The sequence below is a fragment of the Nothoprocta perdicaria genome, unplaced genomic scaffold (assembly GCF_003342845.1).
Source record: "Nothoprocta perdicaria isolate Ctin4 unplaced genomic scaffold, notPer1 scaffold_11, whole genome shotgun sequence".
In the NCBI taxonomy this organism is placed as follows: Eukaryota; Metazoa; Chordata; class Aves; order Tinamiformes; family Tinamidae; genus Nothoprocta; species Nothoprocta perdicaria.
In genome coordinates this window covers 8237242-8252264 of record NW_020454205.1, presented here as the reverse complement: position 1 = coordinate 8252264, position 15023 = coordinate 8237242, and the positions used below count along the sequence as shown (strand labels likewise).

At 45.2% G+C, this 15023-nt stretch overlaps 1 protein-coding gene across 2 annotated transcripts in view; it reads right to left on the bottom strand.

Moving 5' to 3' along the window:
* ADARB1 (adenosine deaminase, RNA specific B1) overlaps positions 1–14555 on the bottom strand; it is a 63519-nt gene extending 48964 nt beyond the window's left edge. For both annotated transcript variants that reach the window (XM_026048802.1, XM_026048811.1), the window contains exon 1: positions 14505–14555. The gene's annotated coding sequence lies outside the window, so the exon portion shown is untranslated. The remainder of the gene's footprint in view (positions 1–14504) is intronic.
* Between the last annotated feature and the right edge of the window lie 468 nt (positions 14556–15023).

The window sequence follows — 15023 nt, the reverse complement described above, 5'->3', positions numbered from 1 at the left end:
ATCAAGCCAAGGAAGGGCTCTTCCTTTGCATCTCAGGTTTGGCATGACAACCAAAAAGAAACATACAAACACGAAATAATTAACACAAGCAATGCTAGATAGAGCAGTTAACATTCACTACAGCTCTCTGTTTGGCTGTCAGAGCACTAGTCATACCTAGCACTGGTCAGGAGAAAAACAAACAAACAAAACCCCCAAAATATGATGATGAATTAGAGTTAGAAGAGTCAGGACAACTGCCTTGCCCAACCATCCTTCCAAAAACATCCATTTCTGTGCTAAAGACTAGAGGGGGAAAAAAAAAAAAAAAAAAGGAAAAAAGGAAACATACCGAGAGCGATTTCTCACAGTGCAGCAAAGGGTTCTCGAAACCCCTCTGAAGAACATGCTGTCATGTGGGAGCTATCTTCATTTCTTCATTGGTTTCTAAAAATATTAGCTTTCTAAAATGCTGAAAACTGAAAAAGCTTCAGGCCTTTTTCCAGACAATGGGAATTTCATCAGAGAGGCGATAGCTGCTGCTGCCTGCCCGGGACAGCCTCTCATGCTTTATCAATCAACTGGTTTCTCACACACTTCAACTGCCAGCCCTTTTATTACCTCCTTAGGAGAGAAGTACCAAAAAACATCCCCAATAAAGCTCGAGATCTTCATTGCTCAGGGAATAGTCCTAAAAATCCAGGGGAAAAGAGAAGGTTGTAGGGCTTCCTCAGCTGGTGAAGTTCTGCATCCTTAAAAGGATGCTGCTCTCCTAYAGTTAACAACTCCACTGCTTGAAGAACTTGTTTTTTCTTGCATTGCCACCACAAACAGTGAAACCAGGACTGAGAGCCCTGTCCATTAGGCAGAAAACAGGCCCCATCTTAATGGGGCATTAAAACTAGCATCAAGACCATATTAAATTATTTTAACTCAATACTTCTTCTAATAGCTACTGATACAGCCAATAAAATCAAGAGTGCCAAAAGCCTGAATCTTCTGGTACAGAAAAACAGCTTGCAGTCTGGAGGCCCAAAGTCGGGGAGTGGATGGATGAAAATCCTCAGCTGAAAGTTAAATATCAGACCAGTTTTACTACTTTACTACAGGAGAATTCATTTTGGTGCTGTATCTAACGTGGAGGGTGGCATTTAAAAACAGATTTTCACTTTCACAGGTTGGCAAAAATAGCAGAATGTATTTGCATTACATACATAAAAACAAAGAATTTTTAGGCAAAGCCACATATAAACACATTCCAAATAGGCGTTAAGCAATTTAGCACCATGCCAAACTGATTCAATATTTTGACCAAGAAAGAACAGACTTCATGTTCTTCCCCAGCAGAAGAATCTAATTGAGACTACATCTAAAAAAACTATGTTGTAATTGTGCAAATTTTCACTCAATCTAATTATACGCCGATGAATCACAGGGACAAACCAAGCATGCTAAAAATACATAACATGACCTAATCTTTACCTAACATTTCCTTACTTTGCTCTGCTTCTTTTGTAGTTTTCCTTTAAATTATGCAGTACCAGATGAAGGCAAATACCTGGAAGAGCCCTTTGCTACAGCCCAAGCTATGGGTGCACTCCCATGCCTGGTCACTATTGAGTGCAAACACCCTGGTGGCTCCGTAAATTCAAGGGACTGGGATTTTTGTTTGGTTGCTTTTGGTTTTCGGGACATGTGTATTCTGCACGGTCCTCTACACCATCTTCTCTTTCGACTGTGAATCCTTCCCGCTTCCAAGTGCCCTCAGCAGATTCCAAAGTCACCAATAGCTGAGGCTGCCTCCAGCTCAGGACAAGCTGTTCATAAAACAAAATTAGGCTGTCACAGAAGACAAGAGACAGTTTTTCCAACAAAAAGTGGTTAAATCTCTACTTTAAACTGAGTATTCCTCAGTAAGTTCTTTACCTCCTAGGAGCAAAAACAGTTCCCACCTACATCCTTAACTTATGGCACTGAATTAATGAAATATCCCAAATCGAAACCACAACCTAAGTATCCTTTTCGAGTTGCATATTTGAAATGTATTTTAAAAAATTAGGAAAARACAACTGTCATAACAAAAGATATATATTGTTCAGGAAAGAATGGACATACATATTAAGATTGATAAAAACCCTAAGTATAGTTTATGTTCCAGACAAACTTGAAATAAAGACTATAGCGTCCTCAGGTGCCTTAAGTTATTTTTATCTAGCTTTAACAGCATGTCCTTTATATATAGCATTTCTCTCAACTGAATTTCCAACCCTCATCAAAAAACCCTTCTTCTACTTTTTAATGTATTTAGAAAAAGCAATCRTGGACAATAAGCTAAAACCAAGTTCACTGACATTTCAAAATGGCAATTCAGCAGCTACTCACCAAGAGGAATCAGGTGAGCAGAAAAACACAGGTGCCACTCAGTGACAATACAGTTCAGCTTTCAGCTGCTCTTGCTCTTGGTGCAAGTATCAAACAGGATCACACCCAGCACTTACTCTCACATAGTCAAGGATTCTAAACTGCTTAGGGCTGACCTTGAATTTTTAAATTTTAAATTTTTATTTTCTAAAATATTCCATCATTAAAAATAGCTTGGTATCATATTCACACAATATCAGTCAATATCACTGTTTTTTGATTATGTAATTCCCAACATTTGAAAATTATGTTGATGTATCAATTTATGACAGCTTAAAGATCTATTAAATATAAAATTTCAATATTGAAGCAACGTTATTGCAAAATTTAAAGATTTTGATCTCACTTTTTATTTTCACAGGATCACAATACACATTCTATAAAAAAAAGTCACCTAAGAACAGAACATTATTGACGTCAAAGGAAATATTATGGTAGGTACAATTAAGACGAAGATCTCTTAGAGAATCCAAACTTTAACTTTAGTTCTTGCAATTCCACTGTAGCTAATGTTTAAACTTCCCATTACTCATTTAACTATTTTAAATATAAGCTAAACTAAGATAGTATGATAGTACAATCCTGACATGAAGCAGCACCTTTGGAATAACAAACAAAGTCATCACACTTAAGGAAACAATGCAAAGCAAACGCTCTGCTCTTCCATCCCCCAGCAGTTCCCAGCATATACTGGGGAGCATCTGTCCGGGGAAAGTGGCTGCTCCGTGGGGATGGGGGACCCACCTGCTCCAGCCACCCTGACCAGCACTGGAAGATGCTCCGTAAAGATGCAAAAACTCCCAATTTTACAGGGAAAGCTACTGGAAACTGCTGTCTCTACCACCCTGAGGGGGACTGCAGGATCCAGTTTACTACTTGGATTCCTCTGTTATCATTAACATCTCATTTCCTCCAAAAGGCGGAGGGAACCTTAACACAGACTGAATGGGTGCTTAGTACCTTAACATTAGACTCCGAAAATGTTTCAGAAATCCATGATTGGTGAAGAGAGCTAAAATATTTATCATGCAATTTATTATTGTTCAAAAACACTAGAATATATCCTGCATTAAAGATGTATTAGGAAGCTACAATCGCAAGTCAGCCCCCTGTACCTGCTCAGTAAAGCTCTCTACTCACTGTTTCTCCCATCCGCTGTGTTMCCGCTCTTTCCAGGCTGCGGAAACCACTCCTTATTCACAGACCTCTGCTGTTAAACACAGAGCACAGTGACCCTCTGCTAGCCTGAAAGGGAGGTGACACTTTGAGATCAGGCCTTGGAGACAACAGTAGAATTAATCATTTGCAAACCACCAGCTAAAAATACGACTTTGGACTATATTTCGTTTCCCCTTCCGCTCGAAGTTGCGACCGGGGCTCCTCACGCCCACGAGGGAAGGAGCCACGAGGCCCTGCGGGGCAGGCGGATGCTCCCCGGGGTCGGCAGCAGCTCTGCTCCGTCAGCACGAGGCACAAAGCGCTGCTCTCAGCTGGACGCTGCTCTAAGCCGTACTGCAGAACGGATCATTTCTGATGAGGCTGGGGAGGGACGGCTGATTCATGAGGAGCATGAGCTTCGAGYTGCTCCTGGAAGCCAGACCAACTGTAGAACATGCACTATTTATTGCTCACTTTAAAAGCAGAATATAAAGTGGAAATAGGCTTACCTACCCACACCTGACAGAGGATAGGGAGAACAATCCCTGTGCATGAGACCCAAGCAGGCACATCTAGTCTGCTGGCATGGAAACACCCAGTGGGAGGTTACATCTCGTACAGCACAGACAAGGAACTTCAYTACCCTTATCAGCGAGAAGATTAGAAGGCAACTTCATTGGAGATTAGCACCTCTATGAGGATGAAGTAACAGAAGAGGGTCCTGCAGCTTCAGCGAAAGCAGAGCACCAAGACAAAACGCACAGGCTRGAAATAAGGCTCCACATCAGCGCTGCTTCCACACATTGCAGGCTTAAATCCCAAGGGGAATCACGACACTGACCTTCCTGTCACCAACAACCGTGACCATTGCCAAAAGCAGCAGGAAAAACGCCCCCATTTCACAGAGATCCCTAGGGTTAACACAAGTTATAACCGCAGATGCCCAGCCATGCTGCCCTCCCAACCCACCACATCTGTTATATTCACAGGAGATGCCCCAGGGCTGGAAGGTGAGCACGGGCTCTGGCCAACCTGCAGGTGCTCGTTAGCCCTTTCCCTGTCCTATACAAGCTGCAAGGCAACAGTAGGAGAAGAGGCATCTCAGGAGCTGCCCCGTGAAGCTGGACRCTGAGGAAGCTCAGGCTTTAACTGGGGTTTTCTCCTCCCCTGAGGCCTAAGGCCAGCAAGCACCCCAGCATTCGTGGAAAGGTGCCCCCATGGCAAGTAATCCAGCAAGATCTGAGACAGCTRATGTTTTCTCAGGAAAGCCTTGTTGTCAGTCTTGTATTTTGATATTGGCAGCTTTCTGGATACGTGTCACCCCTGGAATATTTTTGCAAGAACCAGCTGCTGGGCTTCTAAGAATAAGAAAGCGCCATCCTTCACTTCTAAAACGTGYTTCTATTTTTCCCTCCCCTCGGTCTATATAGCGATGAACCTGAAGAATGACAAGCTCGCTTTTAAGRAGGCCCCACTTCTAGTCGTGTAAGTCTGTGGCCTTCACGATGGGGCAGTTGTAATGGACTATGCGGGATCTCTTCAGTACAAAAATGACTCAAACTCTTTCCTAACGTAGTCCCTTGTGCTTCTCTAGATTAAATATCTGTACGGCTGCCAAGGGCATGATTTTGTTTTGGGGTAAAGCTGATGCCACAATGTTACACCTACAGAACTTCTTACACCTGCCTGATGCAGAAACCATACTCAACACACTCAACATACTCAGCACCTTCTTACTCAAGAAATAGTAACACTGCTCAGTGAGTTTGACAAAAATCAGCAAGAGGAACATCTGAGACAGCTTGGGTAGGACGGGAGCAGGAGGGAAAGAGGGAGAAAGATTATGTGATGCAGCTGAAAGTCATGATAGCCTGCCCAGAACAAACCACTCAGTGAGTATAAAAAAAAAAAGGCTCCCGGTTGCTCCCTCCAAACAACTGTTCAAGCTGYTTAAGCTTAACAAGTGGAACTGCAGCGCTAATGGGAGCAGGAGTATTTAGGCCTGCCTTACTAATTAGCTAAATTACGCAAAGTGGCCCCAAAGAAGCTCTAAACAAGGCAAATAGGAGGAAAAAAAAGGCAACACTTAAGGGAAGAGATTTGATCTGTTGGGCACTTGTGAGAGCTCCAGCTACAGGAAACTTAACACAGAGCATGTGCAGAAGTTGAAGTTACAGTTCACGGCCAGGAGGCTCATTTTTGTCTGAAAGGTATTTGCTCAACAAAATCCTGAATATAGGATTCAAAGCAACCCAACATCAAAACTAAGCAATGGCAGGACATGAACATYAGTATTTGTCCCTTGCTCCTCTCAAGGATCAGTCTATGAAAACTTCATGGGAACTTTAGGGTTATAACTGCAGTAACTGGGAAAGCTGGGCAAATATTAATGATGGAAGACAYAAAAATTCCAACTATTTCAAAGTTTTGGGAGGTAAAAAGCACTTTAAATAGATACTAATTCCTTTAAAATAAAATACACTGAAAAGTATGCTGAGCTGTAAGCTGTTATTCTCTATTACCAAGAAAAACTTGAAGAGAAATGAAACCCACTTTGCAGCAGAGCGGGCGATCCAGAAGCAGTCTGCTTCCTCCAGCACTCATCAGGGAGAGATTTCATTTCCATCTTGCACAAACAGCGGTAACAGTTGCAGTATTTCGGCTGATCCGACTGTTGAGCATGACCAAAAACAAATCTTTGCAGAGCAACAGGACCCTTAAACACAGCGACCCTCTCGAGGAGTACGCTGAGCAATAATGGAAGATCAGGAGATTTCTGGGAACTGGGGATTGAGATTGACCACTTCTAAAGATGCTCCTGCAATGCCTGAGGTCTAGAGAAAGCCAAGATGACAATTCTCAASAGAAAGACTAAGTTGGCCAGTCTGCCAACTCGCTAAGTAGGGCTGGGCTACGTTACCTTTATATCATACGGAACCCTTGTTTACCTGCAGACTGTCTGAACAACAAATACATAAAGACAACCTGCATCACCATTTCATAAAGCAAATGACCACAATATCCTTAAAGGAAAAAAGAATGTACATTATTAATTCATAAGAAAACTCTGGTTGGATCAAAAAATAGAGGTTAGAAGCAGCCACATTGACCTAACCTGAATTTTCAAAAGGCTTTTGACACTGTCCATCTCTCAAGAAACTCCACGTTTTTTTTTTTTAAACTAGCATCAAATAAATGGGAGGTGACAAAGTCAGAGTTGCTAATGCTTCCATATCAATAAAAATAAATCAGTGTAGAGTTGATAGAACGCCCTAAAAAATTCTTAATTCTGCCAGAGATGATGCAGATTTCTAGACTGTCTAGAAGAGACTGGGCTTAAAAGAGAGAGGACGGAGAGTTGTGCCAAAAGGCTTTTTTTTTTTTTTCCTTGTCTGGAGAAAAGTTGCTAACACAGTTTCTCAGACTGGAGAACTTCCAAAGTCAAAGGGGAAAGGTGCTGAGTGGTTTGATCCAATTCAGACATTATGTCTACCTCAAGCCAGAGGGCGGACTGAAGGTCTCCAGAGACCCTTCCCAAAACGACGCTCTCCGTGATGGCAGTGGAGCGCAGGAGGCCCGACCTCTGCCACGSGCTGCCGGCTGGGGAAGGCACGAGCTCGGCCTGTTGAGCCTCCCAGCACAGAGCGTGGCCGTGCCAAGGACGGAGGGCACGTACAGAGAACAGCCACCCATCCCATGGGACTGAGCAGCTCGCGGCCACATGAGGCCTTCTGAGGAAAGGCACGAAAAAACAAACGTTTTCCAGGTCAGACGGCTAAAGCCTCAAAGCTCCTCCGCCAGAGCGCACTTACGTCTCCATGGGCATCCCAAAATCTACAAGTGAGGGCAGCCCAAGGCCGCGGAGAGTGCCCGTTTCTGCAGCGTGCCGCTGGAGGGCAGCAGCTCTATGGACTCGAGTCCAGGGCACCAGAGGCCGGGCAGGCTCCATCCTGGGCCGCCTGCAGCATCCCTGCTCCRAGGCCTGTGTGTCAGCAAGCGTGGGACAAGGAGAAGGCTGGAGAAACCGGCCTTCACCCAGGGCACACAGGGGCACCTGGGGGCCACTCTTCCGAAAGCCAGAGCTCCTCCTGGGTGCCGCTTGATCCTGCGTCCGGGATATCGGGCCACAACCAGGGACACGTCGCTGTGTCTGCCATGACAGGAGGCAGCTCTGTCATCTTCCTTCCCACGGACGCAGCTGTGCTGGGACAGCGGCCCACGTCCCTCGCCCACAAGGACAGGAGTCAGGACCACGCTGCTTCTGTCCTGACACCACCACAGCAGCGGCTGGAACGAGGTGACACACTGTGTATGTTATATTTAGACGGGAATTCTGATTCTGCTCATGGAAATGACCATAAAAAAATTATGCATGCCTACACCTATAGAGAGAGAGAGACTGCATATGTTTTCTTTGAAGCAGAAAGGAAGCAATTCATTCAGAAATTGCTCTCTGCAGGGTAACCTAAACCTGCACGTCAACATTCACTCAACAAAAAGCCAGGATTTCAAATCTGAGAGGTGAAAAGCTCCAAAAAGGCCCTGCAGAGCTGAGACAAAAGCCATTTATTCCAAAGTATCCCGCCGCACGTGTGCTAGGGATGTGCTCACCACCACCACTATCCGAGCAACGAAACAGAGGTCTGGCAAACTGCGAGGGAGCAGAAGTTCGGGTGCTTTTTGAGCAGCAGAGGATGTAAAAATATATATTCATATTCATTTCCCCAGACTCCTCCGCATCTGGGAAACGCTACTGTTTTCAGAAAACTGAGAGGGCTGTGCTGTTTTACACGTTTCTTTTTTGGAACAACCAACATACCCCCATGTCATGAAATAATGTGACTCATCTCACAACCACCATCATCARCTTGACCCAATACTCCCCAGGCAAAAAGCTGGTTGTGGGTAAGGTTTAAATTTATACCAGATGATGACTGTGATTTGGCAGCCAGAAGAGCAAACAGCAACAATGCTGCACCCCACTTTCAGTAATTCACAGGGATTTTGCCAGGACAGATCATAGTTCAGTTAGTCTTCACTGCTCCTTCATCATAGCAAGTCTGCTGTTGAACAACAGCTTCCTACCTTTTCCTAGGGAAAAATACTATTTTCTTCCAATTGCTATGGTTGTTCTGCAAGTCTCAGGCTGCCCAGACAGGCTGGGCAGCCTCCATCCTTGGAGATATCCAAAAGCAGGGTCAGGGGCAGCCTCCCTGCACTAGATCATCTCCAAAGGTCCCATCCAATTTCAACCACCCTGTGACTCTGAAGGGGGTTATATAAACGCTGGCTCTGTTTATCTAAGAGCATGTGTACTCAGCCTCCAGGAAATGTTACCATGGGCTAAAGTTCACAATTTAAATTTGTGGCGTATTGAAGCCTCTCAGCAAACCAAAGGTTGTATTAGTGTAATACAGCGACCACACAGCCTTTGTACTTTGAGGACAAAGAGTCTATCTTGTAAAGTTTTCGAAGCGACTTCCAAAATCAGTCACGGTCTGCTCTCCTCAGAGGGATGCAATTCCAACACACAGCTTGGGATATGGCAAAATCAAAACAGCGGACTAAAAACCCCCGTGCAGGCAGCTATTGGGGAACACGTGACAGTTTTTTGTCCTTCAGTCTCTGCCACTTGTGCACAATTACCTAGGCTCCCGTTAAAGCAAGAGGCAATCTAGCAATCCTCTGAGTCAGCAGCCCTCCAGCCTAATCTTGAAAGCTCATCAATTTTCTCAGAGCCAAATCCTTTAGCCTAATACAGAGCATTACCCCTCCAGAGGCCTCGCCGCTCCAAGATGATCCATGTAGACGATCCTGCTTCCAGGAGCCCGCGGGATCCCGCGGCCATCGGCTGATGAGGGCAAATAGGGCTGAGCGACCCGGGCGGCTTCACGGCCGCTCGGCTCCCAGGGGGGCCGTGACGTGACGCGCCGGCGCCGCTACCATGGAGAGCTCCCGGCCCCCCGCGCCTCGGCCCGCTCCCCGCCGTGGCYGCCACGCTTCGGGGCTCCCCGGTTGCCTCCCGGCGGCCGCGCGGCGCCGTCACAGCGACGGGTAAGGCCGCCCTCRGGGGCGCTTCACCCGGCGTCACGAGACCTTACGGCTGCGGCGCTGCTCCCGGATCGAGAGCGTCGGAAATCCGTTCCCAAACCAGATCCAACCTGTGATGGTGGGAGAGGCTCTCAGAGGACTTTTCTTCCTGTTCCAACAGGCCTCCTTACCAGCTCTGCTTCACTTCGGCCCCTGTCACCCCAGGAATTTCAAGCAATCCTGAGAACTACTGGAGTTACAGACTCAAACCAGTATCTGTCCCCTCTGGGGAAATCACACGAAGGAGAAAGGTGGTAATTCCTCAATCCTTGGCACCCACCAACACCATGCACCCGGCAAGGCAACAGCCTGGACATCACCACCACCCACGAGACAGCCTTGCTGCTGGCTTCATCGCCGTGATGTTCCCCAGCACTGAACGCAAGGGACCAAGAGGCACCAACGCCCCTTTGGAYGGCACCTGCAGCAGAGTCTAGCTCTGCAGGAGCTCCCTTCATCCCTCTCCAGCAACACCAAGAAAGGTGAATAGTGACCTTTCCTCACTGGCACAGACAGCAGAGGATCCATGCTGGTCTCCTGACTTAGGGACAGGCAGAGGTCAACCACCATCTTCATCTGTTCAAGCTCATCAGCCCTCTCACAATGCCAAGTGTGACGTTGGCTTCAAGATGTTCCTTTTCCTTTCACAGAAATATATATCTATTTCAAAGACTGTATCTAAGCACAAAAACTACAAAAATTGTTGACAGGATAAAACAAGCAATTTCAAAACAAACGGGGAAAAGAGTAGAGAAAAAAAGTTATATGCCTGAAAAATTACACTATCTTTCAAAAGGATACATAAATGATTGTTTTAGTAATAAATATAACCAAAATCCAAAAGAAGTCCTTTGCTTCAAGGAAACTTCATTCACAGATCTTATTAATAGTGAACTCGACTTCTTTTACGAACTTGGGAGCAATGGAGGGAAAAGCATRTAAGAAGATTATGTTAATACTATTTTTAAGCATATGTAAGGACAGTGAATGAAATGCTGGTTATTCACTCATTTCCACCACGTAATTTAAAAAGCAACTACTTACTAAAAATAGCCTTCAACAGATAAGAGAAACCAGGCAGCACCAGACACACAGGTACAGCTATAGTCATATTCATTATATCCCACTACTCACATGCATCAGTACTGAAGCCTATGGAAATTAACTTCGATATTAAAGCATCAAGAGGGATAAACTACCCAAAAGCTTTCATCTAATTCTCCTTTTGTGCAAATACAGCAATATGTTTCCAAAGGAAGCGYGGTATTTCCAGCTTTTTATCATAATGATAAACAGCAGAACTGGATCTAACATAATTTCCTTGTTTCTCATCAAAGAGATTCAAATACACACGAAAARCAGATTTCATACAGAGAGATTCCCACCCTTCATTAAGTTAGCCAGAAGGACTCGGTGGTCTCCTCAAAACAACAGAGGAGACTGCTGGGCTCATGCTGTCCTTAGTCCCCGGCATCAAAGGGATGCTACAGATCCAGGAAAGGATTTTCTCCACTTTCTTGATGGCTCTCTAGCCTGAAAGACTTTGGCCATCTGAGTTTTTTGGAAGCAAAGACAGCCTAGCTCTTGAGCTAGACCATCACGCTTCCGTTCCAGGCCGCTGTATTTTTCCATAGCACATTCCTCAAAGCTGCTGACACCATCAAAGGTCTCATTTAGCTTCTGGTTCATCAGAGGCTGAATACTCATCAGTCACAGAGGCACAATCCACCCTCCAGCTCATGGAGGGCCAAAGGGGCTCSTACAGCTCCTATTCATTCCTCCAAGCAGGAATGAGGCCCATGCTCCCACATGCTGCTGCAGCGTAACCTGTAACACAGCTACAGGGAGGCCACCAGGAGATTCGCTGCAAAAAGCACAGTCCCAGCTCAAATTAAAATACTAAGGTAGATACACTCCAACCCTCCTGCCAGAATCACTGGTTCTAGTTAAGTATTAATTTCCAGCTCCGCTTTTTATCAAAATAGTATCATGCTACATCACGTGAAAGAAGATTGCTTGGCATTGGTGAGTGGCAAAAGATAAAAAGCATCTGTAAAAATACTGCAAGAATGTCCATATAATGCATATTAAATCCCAGGAAAGTACAGCTGCTCTCAGCACTTGGATATTGACTTCACTGGCCGTAAGAATGCTTGTAACCAAGGGAGAGGCTGAAATTCAGGACAAGACATCCAAGCTGACTCTCTTCTGAGAGAATGGAAGTGTAGCACCACACCGCTCCTGCAAAACACGTCTTACGGAAGGGGAAAAAAGCGGACTGAGTTTTAGACTAACTATTTTCAGACTAATCTCTTTGTGTGATGGCAACGTGGCAGATTCACAGCCCCTCTCCTGTGCGTCTCCATGTGACTATCTGGGAGCGGAGGCTGGCAGGGACCTCAGGAACCACAGCCTCCACAGAGCACCTGCAGAGCCCACAGGGATAAAAATGTACACGAGGTCAGTGCGTCCAACCACATGTGATGCTGCAGTTACGAAAGCTCTGGAAATTTAACTGAACAAATGCTATTTCTTATGCAGATTAGTAACTATAAGAAGTTTCCTCTTACATAAAACACGTTGCTAAGTTCCACTGCACAAAAGGATGGAAACTGCATCTCTCTCTCTTCCCTCCCCCTCCAAGCTGTTTTCAGAGGATAAAAGTGACCAAGAGTGATCAGAACCAGTGCAAACAGGTAAATATCCAACAAAAAACAGAAGCCAACAGCAACTCCTTCCTCTGCAGACTGCCCCATGCAGCAAGTGTAGGCTTTGAACCCAGGGCTGGTGAGGGGAGGTTATAAACGAGGTTTCCCCATTCAGCTTCATTAGAAGCTTTTCACAAACGAAGCACAGCCCGGCCATCCAACATCCAGCCGCTTATACTCATTCTTCTCATTTTTCAGATACCTAAATATACCATTACTGATCCTCTGTCCTGAGATTTGAAAAAGATGGCATGTCTATGCACAAAAGCATGGTAGAAATGTGTTATCTTAGCCTGTTTCTGACCCCTTACCACAGCAGTACGCGTTTTTTCCCCCTTATTACCCTCAAAACAGCATCCACAGTGGGCCACACAAAGGTCCCTCTAGCCCATTCTTACAGCTGCTGCATGAGCAGGGCAGACCTGCACAGGCGTTTTCCCTAAATGTCCTCCCAGTCTCCACTAATTTCCCATGAGGACAATTCCCAATTTACAGACAGTATTCGGGTGTGTTCAGTACCCACAGGTGAACTCTTCTGCTACAGCTGTCAACATTTTACGTTCCTGCTAACCTGCAAGCTCAATTTTCCCAGGAGAAGATAGGGCTGATCCTATTCTGCTCTTAATGGCACTCATTTAACAGGTTTCATTTGTTGAGATTAAGTACACAACACCCGTGCTCAATATTAGATGTGAAAATTAAGAACCCATTTAGATTCAAAACAGACTTTGCAAACAAAGTTTTAGAAAATTTACAATGAAAAAAAAAAGAATTCAAAGAGTTTCTCCCCACCTCCAAACAGATCCCAGCAGACTGCACCCAAATATTACAGTACGATTACCTAGTGGAAAGGCAGTGAAAGTTCAAATTTAAAAATGGATTTGCTAATACACATGAGGAGCTGAAAAAATGAACACAAATAAAACCAACCTCATTGTAGACAGACTGGACGCTTTTGGTGGTAGTTCTGCAGAACACAAGAGGTGAATGCTAATTGTCCCTGCAAACATTGAAACCTGAACAGCTTAAACAGGAAAAAATATTTGTAATTGAGGTTGCCTTGCAACTCCTACGTGAAAATCTCATTTTCATATGCTACAACTGACATATTAAAGACAGAGCTGTTTTCCCTACCTGCTTGCTTTCTTTTTGATCAAATTTTAAGCAGTTTGTCTTGTCCCTGGGTTCAAATGAGAAAGGTAACAGCAGGAGGAGGGAGGGAATGAAGAGCACTGGTATACACAGCATTTGGGATGATGCTAAATTGACATTGGTGCAAGTCCCAAAGCCCAACATACCCAAGAGCCTTTCACAAAATTGTCTATATACAACAACAACAAAAACGGCCTCCAAGGCAATCAGTTACACAGTAACACATGCAAATTCGTTTGCCACAGAATGAGGGAAGTTTTATACATCCCTCTGAATTCAAGATCCAGCATATTCTTCCCTCCCTTTCCCTGAATTAAAATATTGAGGCTATTCAGCATCTTACCCCTAGGATGCCTCAAAACACCAGCTCCGAGAGTTTTATTCTGTTTGAATCTTGGGGCCGTCGGGGAAAGGAAATGAAAAGTTGATTTTCCTATTTCAGTACACCTCAAAAAGGAAAAGCCTCGGCAGCCAAGTGGGAAGGACATCAGTATAAATACCTTAAAGCTATCTTGGCGCAAACAGGAAGAAAAGAAAAACAACTATACTCTCCAATCCCCACTTGCCTTTCGCATCCTTGCCAATAGCGCTCCGCACAAAAATCCTGATCCACGTAGCTATGAAGTACCACACGGGACATTTCCCTGGATAACATCTTTAAAACAAAACTTTAAATCTTCATTCATCTCACAGCTGCATAGAGATTCACCCCCAATGTCTCCCCGCTGCTGCCCAAGGGGCAGGACGCGCAGCAAAAGGAAAACAACAGCACCTAAAGGTGGGTTTTGTTTCCCTAAGCACCACCTATGGCACTGCAGGGTTTGGGGGCCGATCGCTCCTCACAACGCCCAAGAAGGAAAACAAGAACATGCCGCTTCAACTGGAACTACTTGTGCGACTTGATTTCCTGTTCATCCTTCTGCCGAAAAGCTCCTCCGATGCCTAGGAATACATCTGCACCCAGGCAAGAGCTTGTCCTCCAGCTAGAGCACCGACCTGAGAGCTTCCTCCATTCGGACGCTTGTCCTCACACAACTCCCAGGCAACTTCTCTTTGGCATCTTGATCCACCATGAAACGCCACGGACTTTCCCATCCATTGACGGCCCCACAATGATACGATCACAAAAGCTCCATGCCTGGGAAACCCAGCGAAGCAGCACACGGGGTGCTGGGGTTCCCTGGCAAGACCGGCACCAGGGCAATCCTGCCCAAAAGGCAGGAACCACAGCCTGGAGACAGAAGGGAGAGGAGACCAAACCCTGCAGCATCATGGAATTCATCTCTCCTTCACATAATGCCTGCATTCATGAAAGTAATTAAAGCACATCACCGTTTCCATTCCAGTAAATCAATGGGAAACAAAAATAATAAAGGGATAAGATGATGATACCATGAGCAAGCCATCAAGTGCAAAGGCAGAAGAAGGAAGAGGTCAAAACAAAACAAGAACCTTCAGGCCTCACTATCTGGCCACTTCTGAGCTTCAACCACTCTCAGGTGTTCTCTACCACAT